Raw genomic sequence first — 11,622 nt, forward strand, 5'->3', positions numbered from 1 at the left:
AAGGTTTTTCTACATATGCAAACTGTTCCATCAGTAAAGAAAATTATCCCTTTGATTCAGCTGCCAGTGCTGATTGTGACCATGTATTAGAAAGTGGAAATTTACCCCTAAATTTGGGAATAAGTGGGAAGCCCCACCACCTCTGATTTTCTGGAGTTGGCAAAGACTTTATTTCAAGTATATATGCTTTAAAATGAGAAGCAACTTTAACTTTAGACTTTCATGTGGTTTTGTTCTCCATGGTATTCTCAGATTGCATTCCAATAATACATTAACCTCTAAGGAATGCTGTGTGTTTTCCTAGGAAATAATTTTTCATCACTTTACTAAATCACCTCTGATCTGGGAGTATCACAGTAGTTTATAAATATTTATGAACAATTCTCAAATGTCCTTTCTGTGGTAGATCCAGATTATGCATTTTGGAAATACACAATGGCAAGTGCTCTAAAGGGAATGTAACAAGTTACACTTAAAACTACCTTAAAACACACAAAATAACTTCTAAGCCTAAAATAACTTCTGGCCTCAATCAAAATAAATAACATGAGGCTGTTCAGATGATTGCCTTCATGAGTACTTCTTTGGTAAATCTCAAACTGAATACAAAATCTAAGATCTTACAGACTTTACAAGGAATAGCATCACTCCCTAGAAAATTTTGCTCAACAAATTAAAACCCTGTAACAGAAAAGCCTAGGCTTACAAGACACGATTGGGTACTGTTTGAGTAATACCCTAATCTTCACATTTCTTACAGTCAATTTTAAAACCTAATTAAAACTTCCACATTGAAAACATTTCTTGAGTTTAACCTTAAAAACAAAACCAAACCCCTGCAAAAAGAAAAACAAGCAAATGAAATGTTTTTCAAGAACTGCAAGCAATGCATGGTTTTAACAGAGCCAAGGGCATCAACATTGGAAACAAGAGCAAGTAATGCATTTCCTACTCACCCATATGACAGCTAAGCTGTTTGGATTTGGAGTCTCAGCAGATGATTAGCATTACTGGGAGGGTGGGGAGAAAAAAAAAGGTTTTTGGGCTAAGTGCCAACTAATATTTAAGACAGATTCTCTGCTCGACAAAGAACCGCATTATAAAGTTAATCATGCAAGTGGTCACACTGAATATTGTACAACACAGAATTATTGGTTTTATGCTGTAGCAAAGCAATCAGCACTAGTGAGGCTGCATATAGTCCTGTGTCCAATTTGGGCTTTTCCAGGACAAGAAAGATACTTATGGCCACAATAATGGTTAAGGGATTGGAGCATCTTTCACAGGCAGTGATGCTGGGAGTATTAGGACAGCTCAGTGGAGAAGGCAAGGCTTGGGGGGTATATATAGTATCTAGAAGAGAGAGCTCTCCAAACAAGAATATCCTACAATTCTTTCCGTTTCTGAGCACATTTTTAATCAAGATTTCACTGTTTTCCACAACACACTATAAGTTTTGCTCTAAAATGCTGTTGATGTGCATTGATGAAATGCAATGCCTGAGGAACCAAGACCACAAACTCCTTCAACCTAGTTATTTGCAATTGAAATATTTCATATACAATACCTTTTCCCCACACAGTTTCAGCTTTAGAGTCACCAAACTCTTCATCAGAACTGTTCTACTCTGTTTTGGTACTCTACCAGTTCTATAATTTCCAGGAAAAAAAAATCAAGAAGAAGAAACCTACTAGGAATTATATCTTTGCTTCTGTCACCAACAAGCTCATCTTTCCTTCCTTTAGCAGTCTGTCAGGACCCAAATAATGCTGCTCAATCCTTCTTGTAATTCTTTCCAGAATTCTTTTAGTACTATAAGAAATTCTTTGTATGAACATTTTCCCCTTTTAAATCATACAAGATAGTCACCTTTCTAAGACAGAGAGGAAGGCAAGCACTTTGTCCTCAACAGAGATCCTTCGCTACTCTTGTATTTTAAAAAGTTTTATTTACTGAATTGTCCAAAAGAAGTTGCCACATTGCTTATGTGAGTTCATTATGATAATTTTTGAAAGCAAACATCACAATACTGTGACATAATATCATACACTTATTTGACAAATATAAGGTAATAGTACTTTGAGTTATGTCAACACACTTGAATAAAACAGAATTCACCCATAAGCCAACATTTAAAAACCATCACTGTCCAAAGTAATTTCTACTACAGCTAACACATAATTTAGTCTGAAATAAGTGTAAAACAGCATAATTAACACTGGCCACAGATTTGTTAATCTTTTTTAAACTCCAAGAATGTCCAGAAGCTTGAGCAAAAAACACTGAGTATTCTTCTATTTACACTCAAAATGAACAAATGTCCCAAAATAAGAAAAGGGAAATTATACTCAACAGAAATAAAAGGCCACCTCTTTGACTGAAAAATTAAATACAACCCCCCTGACTTCAACATGGGACTTATATCTGGTGTATCACATTTTAAATGAGACACAAGATAAAGATCTCAAAGACTATGTTATTCTTTGTACCCACACTGATTTTAGGTGACTTTTACTGCACATATTTCCTGGTCTACAACCAAAGCAAAAAACATTATCTTGCTTTCAGCCTTGGACTAATTTTAGGAGACATTTGCAAGCAGCAAAACAAACGGCTGGCAAGCTCCTGAGCAAAGTTACATTTGTTTCACTGGGGAGTGTGAGGGGTAAAGCAGCAGGTTTTAAAACATGAAGTTCATTCAGTTTCTTCAGGGAGAAATGTCCGTTATTAATGCAAGTTATTACAACAATTGTATGTACATTTATCTAAAAGATTGCTGGCACATACCAACATACCATAATGGGTGAAACTACAGGTCAAAGGTTAGTACTGCATGGTTTTAAATTTTAAGCTATTTAGGAAATAAACAGGAGTTTCACACTCTTCTTCTTGCTTCTATATTTTATGTTCTTTTAAGTACTGAATATGAAATAGCAGAATGTCCTGGTGACAGCTGGGATAGAGTTTATTTTCTTCTTAGTAGCTGGTGGGGTTAAATCATGACACAGAATTAAAAATAGTGAAGTCACATTCCATTCAAGAAAGAATGGCATCTCTCACATAAGGATAGCACTCTCCTAAAGGCAGAACACAGCACATAAAAGTGTTTCTAAAATAAAGGAACTTATTTAAATAGAAAAAAAATTAGAAAATACTGAAGATTGCACTGTAGGACAATTTCTGTCATCTACCTCTGATGGTTCAAAAAAAAGTCATATTAAAAAGTTAATCTTATAACAACTGATGACCATTTTATACTTATATATCAGGCCTATAACTAATACACAAGTACAAATTGCATTGGGGATTCAAAATGTAATACAAAAGCTAAATTGATGGACCAGAATAATCTTCTCACTGGTAAAACTGAACTAGAGCCAAGTCTTATCAAAAGATACCCACAGCTGCTAAAGATCATAGTTTATGTGGCATATATTCATTTCACGTATTTCATATGCAAGTGGATTTCTAGTTAGTGTATATTCTCATTTTACTTCAGTCTCCCCTTCCATTGTCTGTGCTGAATTTAGGCAAATCATGTTTTTTCTCTATTTAGTAGCAACCGTCTTATGGAAGAGTGCGTAAAGATGATGGGTCTGACAATATTCTGACTGTGTGAGACTGACTATCACTCTTTCAGAAATGAAGAAGAGAGCTTGGAGAAAAAGACAAAATTGGAGCAGTAATGTGCTGACACACAATTGTACCTTGGATGATTTGCCTCTTCTCCATGCGCCTTCAATCTAAAGCATGAAATCCAGCTCATTACTGTAATGGACTGTCAACCAACTCCAGAGTGAATCATCACAGGCCAGCAAGAAAGCCAGCATGTGCACTCAGGGAATGCAACTGATCCCAAACAGTCCAACACAACCAGAAATTTGCACATCTGTAAGCACAAGACTGCAGGGGCTTCCCTTTGAATGCCTAGCCTGCAAAGTGGGGCTCAGAGCTTAATTCTACGTGCCCAGACTCCCTGCACAGAGAGAGCAGCAGCCACTGAACTGAGTTATGCCTCTTCCACCTTTGCATCAAAACACAAACCAGAACACCTGGTAAATCAGGCTTCACACTGTACTTGCTAAGCTTGAGCCAGCATGAAGAGAATACAAAACAAAAAGCTCATTTGTACTCCTACCTCTCCCCTCAGTGTCAGCTCAAGAGTGGGGACTGCAAAAATACATTCACCCACCTGTGCTGCATTACATGTGCCACAGCTTTCTCCTGAGACACCTGTAGTCCCAGCATTTCACAATCAATGGCCCCCAAATGAGCCACATAGATTGAAGGGAGATGAAAGAAACAGTGAATACTTCTTGGCTCCTTCAAAGAATTGCAGGGCTTCTCTCTCATTCTAAGAGGCAGACAGAGAAGGGAACACTCACTTTACCAGTGTAAATACACACAAATACCAGTCTATTACTGGCACCCAGAAAAACTCAGGTCTGATGCCATATTAAGTCTGGGAAGGCTCAATTATTTATCTCCCTCCTTGTGGAGGGCAACTGAGAGGAGCCCTCATCAATGCCTGTAAGTATCTGAAGGTGGAGGGGCTGGGTGCCAAGAGGATGTTTCCAGGCTCATCTTGGTGGTGCCAAACAATAGCAGAATAGGCAAAGGGCAGAGACTGATGCACAGGAAGTTCCACCTGCACATGAGGAAGATGCAGGTGACCACAACACTAGAACAGGTTGCACCATCCCCCTCACCAAGAATACTCAAAAACAGCCTGGATGCAATCCTGCACCATGTGCTCTAGGATGGCCCAGCTTGAGCAGGGACATTGGACCAGATGACCAGATAGTCCCTTCCAACTTGACCCATTCTGGACATCGCTGTGCAGATCCCCATTTCAGATGCCAACATCCTGTTTTCCTGTATGACCGGAAGCAACTGAATGATACAGAAGGCGCCCTGTCATACAAGCTGTGGAGCAGCACGTGACAAGTATGTGCATCAAAGTTAAATGTCTTCCCCTATACCACAGCAGTCACTATTTGTTAGAACAGCTAGAGAGGAGCCTCCTACAGACAACATTCAATAAAACAACCAAGAAAATAGGTCCACTAAGATAAGTTTTTCAACTCCAAAATGCCAAAGCATCACTATTGAGTTAAGTGGTGATAAGGCTTCTCATCTTATTAACATCTTATTAACTTCTCATTGTATTAACATCATTATTAACATCTTTAATATGAAAAAAAACCAACCAAAAAACAAACCATTGAGAGAAAAGTTTAAGCTTTTGTCAAAAGTCAAACAGCTCTGGAAGCACTACACATTTTGCATCTGTGTTTAATTCTGCATTTCAATAATACAGGCAAAAGAGTTATGATAAATTAAGAAACTCATCATAACTCAAAAGCCATATTGTGATTAATCCATGCAAGCTACAAAAGTAAAAATTTAAGTGTGGATTGCTTGACTGCTACTAAAACATCCACAACATAAAATCCAACCAATATGCAAACATACCACAGGCATACTTAAAATATCCTATACAGTAAAATTGGTTTTTTCCCACAACATCTGTTGCGCTAATTGATATCCCTCATCCTTATGAAATACCACCCATGAACATATAATTAAGATTTATCCAAGAACTAAACTTTCATGGAGACAATCTTACTGCAGGACTAGAAGGACAAAAGTTCTATTTTTAGAGGTAAGAAAATGCTTCCAAGAGCAATTGACACAATGAGGCACTATTCTCTAGTGCTGCCAGATGTGAAAACAAATTTAATACAGTAAATCACTGTTAATTCAAACCACTGACAGGAAACCCCACTGCAAATTACTGAATTTTACAGATTAGCAAGTAAATTAACAAAATAAAAAGCCAAAATAAATTCCTAAGACTGCCATCCACATTCACTGTAACACCTGCACAATGCTTCTAACCCTGATTTATCCTCAAAGAAGCAAGAATCATAAGATATACCACAATGAAGTGACATGTACAAAGCCACATGTCCCATTTCACTAGGACTTTGTGACGAGCTGCAGCTGGCTGATGCACAACATATGTGCTGTGCACTGTAAAAAGTGTTTCAGTAGCAGGTTGTCTTCGGTTTGTTTAGGTAACCATTTGCCAAGTGGCATAAAAACATGAGTAAAATAGAGCCAGAGCTTTAGAAAGCCTCTGAAAACCAAAAGAGGTGGGTTAATCTGTCAGGCGGGGGAGTTAATGGATTCATTTGTTGACACTGGGACCTAATCCACACTGTGCTTAGAAGACACTCTGCTTTGGACCAGCGCTCAGCTGATTTTTTTTATATTGACACGGCACAACATGGAGATAACCTGAGCCTAGACCAATAAACACACACCTGAAGTTCTGGATCATAAATTTATACAAATAAAGAATGTTTATATTCAAGCATAATATATGGTCAGTTATTTTCTGGAGTTCAAAGGCCAACTCCAGTGTCAGGTTTTGACTGCTGCTTCACAGATGTTTGGATCTGAACTGGAGCAGTGTCACAGCTCCTTTATTTTAAATACAGAACCAGTTCATCCCCCTACAGGTTCAGGAAATCATCCAGCCTGCACAGACCCCTTTTTGAGTCCCATAGAATTTATTATTTGAACGGCATAATCAAGCCACCACCTTTAGGAACTAACTAGGGCTCCTCACTTAATCATGTGTGCAACCCAAGTCCACAGTATTTCCAATTATTTGCCTGTTTTGGTCTGTGATATTACCTTGAAGCAGGAATATGAAACCTTATCACTAAACATTAGAAAATAAGTGGGAGATGGAATAATTAGGCTTATCCTTCTCTAGAGGTGAACTGCTTTCTGCTCATTTGGGACTCAATTCATGGTTTCTGCACTTGCAGTGATCAACACATGGATGAGTTTTGCCACTGACTTTTACATCAAGACTGGATGAGCTAGTGAAAAACAACATCATCTTTTTTGAATCCTCCCCAAAGGTCTTTCAATTGTTTTTGAAACCTGATGGTGCTCCAATTCACGCATTGTGATTTAACTTGAATCCAAGTCACGGTCTGTCAAACAAATATCAAAGCACTTATGACAGCTAGATGCAAGCGCTGAGATAACTTCTAGAAAGGTACACCAAGCACTCCTGGGGATGATCCCTGAGAGGCAAAAGGATCAGTTCTCGTAAGGGGAAAAAAAAGGAATCAATTTCTTGCAAGATTAACAATGGTTAGAAAAATAGCTGCGCCTCTGAAATTTGAGGTATTTCAGGTCAGTGCTAGCTGCATCCCTGTCAACCACGCTTAAATCATACACTGCATATCCACGCTGTAGCAATTAATCTTGATGACCCAAACCAGCACTTTTCTTTTTTGCATTACCCTGGGACACAAAATCCTGTTCACACAGCTCGAAAGGGCCAGAAGAAAACCCCATTAAAAACATCTTCTGTCCTGCAAGTAATGCCTAATAAGCAAAGAAGCTCTTGTATTAGTTTCAAAAGAGATAAAATTCATCACAAGACCAGAACAGAAAGTTTATTCCACTATTTATAAACATATTTTGCTTTCAAGAAACAAAACAACCAATTACGTACAGTCTTCCCCCAACAGCAGAACCACCTGTTACTCTGCATGCAGACAGGTGGAGGGTGCTGAGGAAGGGATTGCCCCAAAGATTTCAGGCTGTTGCCTGGCTTCAAGCCTCATTAAAGACGGTGGGAATGCCATGAACTTTAACAGCCTTTGAGTGAGGCTACACTTCAGATTGCTATCACAAGAAGATACTACATTTCCTACTGAAAATTACCTCCACACCCTTTAAACAGACTTAATCCAGAAACTATGGCTGCCCCATTTATTCTTCTCCATCAATAAGCAGCATATTTTGCAAAGAAAAGTCCAGAAAGAGCTTCTTGAAACTGCTACACAGCAGAACTTCAGCTTGGGTGTTCAGCAAAAGGACAGGATAGACTTGCAAAGTCAACACCAGCAAAACTCAAGAAAACTACTGAATTGATTACCATGAGCTAATGGGGACAATGTAATTGAAAGTGTCTCCTCAAGATTAATCTCCACAGTAATCAGCTCCACCCCAATGCCTGATGTTTTATTTGGAGGTATATTTTGCCTTGAAGAATGTGTATTTCACTTCCTGTGGTAATGCTTTATATCTTAAAACAATCAGTAGATAGTAATAATTCCAATAATCTGAATACCAAACACCAATATTAGTTTTTCCTTTTCCGATCATCAATGGATCAAAAGGTAAATGAAGCATAAAATAATAAAAAGTAACAAGAGATTTTTCTTTTACTCAGTTCAGGAGCTAACTGGTCTATAAAAAATTACTACATGAGATGTTTTACTAATGGAACACTTTAAAAAGTATTTATTTATATATATACATATATATATTGCTGTGCTATTGAAATTTAATGCATATTGGCCTGAAAATTTATTGTGTTTCTATTCCCTGAATAGTATGCATAAGATCTAAAAATCTGTCATTATTGCAATAATGCTGATATTAGCTTTTGACCAGTCAAGCCATTGCAGTCTTTATACCCTCTTCATCTATGATAAAGCTGCTAAGGTGATTCATTAAACTGCTTTCCACTACAGTGTGCTTTATTTATTTATTTTCAGGACACAGCATACCAAGCATAATATTTATTTACAGAAAATGAAGTTTTAAAAACTACAGCATGGCATTTTTCTACAAGATTATTAAAAAAAAAAAAGGGCATGTTTCAACTGAGAGTTAAATAGCAAGCACATGGTAATCACTAGCCTATCATATGAGTGACAGAACTTACTGTGTATCAGATATGTATGGGAGCTTTTACTCTCCGGTTTGTGTAAATTCACAAGATTTCAGATACAAGCATCTTTGACCAATCTCACAAAGAGATGCACAAAACTAGACCACTGCTTGAAATCTTATCAAATTACACTGTATTTAGCCCTTCTGTAAAATTGCCTGGTTTTATCATAAAGGTGAATTTCTTTGGTAAATTGAGGAATACTGTGATGTGCTTCACTTCACACCAAAATATAGCAGTCATCTGCCTCACCCCTTAAGCCCTAAATGCTTCTTCTGAAAGCAAGCTGCTATAAATCTCTGAGTGTTAGAAACTTCGAGCTGTTTTATTCTCTGGCTGTCAGTGGTTCACAGGTAAGCCAGAAGCCTTTATTATATCTAAGAATCTATCTAAAAAAAATAACCTCCCTGATCCAAAAGGAAGGTGAATAAAGCATTCCACAGGAAGGCAGCATTAATCTGCTCAAACAATTCAACGGTTTTTCTCAATGAGAAAAGCTGTCCCTGTGGTTTTCATGGAATTATATTCAGCTAGTTTCTTTCAATTTGTCCAGCTTTCCAAGGGCAAGTTAAGGTGGTTTACACTGCCAAACCACGGTTTCCAGTCTTATAACAATAGGGCATGTTAATGTTGGCAGCAATACAAAGGAGTCGCATTTTCATACCAATCTACTGTTTATGAGCAATAGTGCACTTGGTACATACAGCCTTGCCTCATTGTCACCCATGCATGCTTTGGGGATTTTTTTTTTCTTTACTGAAATACAAGCCGTTCAAGTGTTCTGTTTACTGCAACTATGAAGTGAGAAGGGTGAATTCCTACTGTGTTCATACACTTGGGTACATTCTATGTTGAGTGTATTCATGAGGTTAGCATGGAAGCAAGAAACCAACTCAGGAAAATAAATGAAAGTTCTAACTCAGTTTTCTAGATCCAGGCAGCACTGGCTCAGACAAAGACAAAAAAAGCACTACCCTGCCTGAAAGGACAATATTGTGTCATTTGAACACGCAGCAGGTTCAAGAGGCAAATCCTGCCACAGGATGCTCTACGTATGTCTCACCCCTGTGAGGGCTGCCAGGGTGGAATTGACTTGTGTGCATTCTCACCCCTGGCAATTAACATACCACAGGTATCAAAAGGGCTACTCCCCCATTTCTAACTGCAATGCACTAAGTTACCTGACAAACTCCCCAGGAAGGCTACACAGGAGCCAAGTTACCTTTTTAGATGCTCAGGCATAAGGCATCAGTAAATACACTCTGATACAATCTGATACCTGAGTAATGATGGGTAAGGCAGTAGCCTGAGGGGCTAAGTACAAGACACAGCATCTTCTGCTTTTTGCACAGCTCTGTTCATCTCCTAAAGGTAGAATTAAGCGGCAAACACTAGTGTTTGACATTTAACAGCAGGGGCTTAGTCAGTGGTCTCAACACAGTTAAGGGAGAACAGCTATCACCATAAATAAGCAACTATAAAAACCTGTCCAGTTTGATGACAGGTCCATCAAAATCAGAAAGACATCTGGTAATACGAGAACTAGACTAACTATCCTTCCATTCTCTCACTCTAGCCTTCCAGAAAAGGCTTAAAAGAGGAATGAGTAAAAGCCTTTATTGCTAAAATCTTTTCTGTGCCTATTCTAAAAAACTCCTGCTCCATAGCGAGGCAGCTACCCACATTTTCAGAAATGCTGGAACTAGTAAAATAGTAGGTATGAGACAAAAAAGCATAATTTGTCAAAATAGATTGCTAGTTACAGTTAATGTCCCCACAAACGCGCTTGAGGAGCGAGACACACGCGCTATAAGGCATTTTGCAATCTAATTCGGTTACGCTTGCCTGAAACATAACACAAATCCCAGCACAACACAGGCTCCTACTTAATTAGATTCCCTAAGAAAAGTCAGTCTGAGCCATATGGTATTTTCCTCAGCAGTTACGATAAACTGACCTTGATACTCGGCAAACGCACGCTGCTCCTGTCTGAGGCATAAATTACAAGCGCAGCGTGGCGGGATGCTCCCATGAAACGGGGACAGCGGCAGCGCCACGCTGAAACCCTCCCCGGGCTCCCGGGGAAGTTGATCAAGAGTAAAACACTCCAATGATAATGATGATGATGATGATGCACTGCAGTGGCAGTGCTCGAAGAGCCACGCGGTCAGCAGAACACCACGAAGCTGCTCAGACATCTGTCCGGTAATTAAAGCACAGCCTAACGCCGCGCTGCCGTGGAGGAGCGGCCCGCCTCGCCCCCGGACGCCGCGGACAGCGGCGGCCCCTGGCCACCAGCCTGCCCCGACACCCGGCCCCGCCCGACCCCGCTGCGGCCCCGCACCTCGGCCCTGCCGCAGGCCGGCCCCGCGCTGCCGCGGAACAGGGGCCCCCAGCGCACCCCAGACCCGGGCCCGGCCCCGGCCGTACTCACCCCCGGCCAAGTGCGAGGGCTGCACCACAATGGCAGGCGGGCGGGAAGCGCCTCGCTCTGGGGCACTTGCAGAGCCACCACCGGCGGCTGCGCCCCGTCGCTCATGCACGGCGGGGTCTGCGGCCACTCCGCGCCGGCCCCCGGCCACCACCTGCGCGGAGCCGCCGGGCACAGGCGCCCCGGTGCCGCTCCGCACCGGCGGCGGCCACTCCGCGCCGGCCCCCGGTGGAGCCGCCGGGCACAGGCGCCCCGGTGCCGCTCCGCACCGGCCGGTGCAAGGCGAGAGCCGCTGTCGTCTCCTCCTCCTCCTGCTGCTGCTGCTTCTGCCGCCGCCGCCGCTGCTGCTGCTGTCGCTGTCGCCTTGAGCCCTCCCCGCCCCGCCGGACGCGCCGAGTGCTGCTGCGGTGCCGGCGGCGGC

At 40.9% G+C, this 11,622-nt stretch overlaps 1 protein-coding gene across 6 annotated transcripts in view; it reads right to left on the reverse strand.

Annotated features, from left to right (window-relative positions):
* LOC120503149 (myosin VIIA and Rab interacting protein) overlaps window positions 1-11,342 on the reverse strand; it is a 208,808-nt gene extending 197,466 nt beyond the window's left edge. For all 6 annotated transcript variants that reach the window (XM_039711375.1, XM_039711357.1, XM_039711349.1 and 3 more), the window contains exon 1: window positions 11,205-11,342. The gene's annotated coding sequence lies outside the window, so the exon portion shown is untranslated. The remainder of the gene's footprint in view (window positions 1-11,204) is intronic.
* Window positions 11,343-11,622: the final 280 nt, after the last annotated feature.

The sequence above is a fragment of the Passer montanus genome, unplaced genomic scaffold (genome assembly GCF_014805655.1).
Source record: "Passer montanus isolate IOZ18808 unplaced genomic scaffold, ASM1480565v1 scaffold10, whole genome shotgun sequence".
Lineage (NCBI taxonomy): Eukaryota > Metazoa > Chordata > Aves > Passeriformes > Passeridae > Passer > Passer montanus.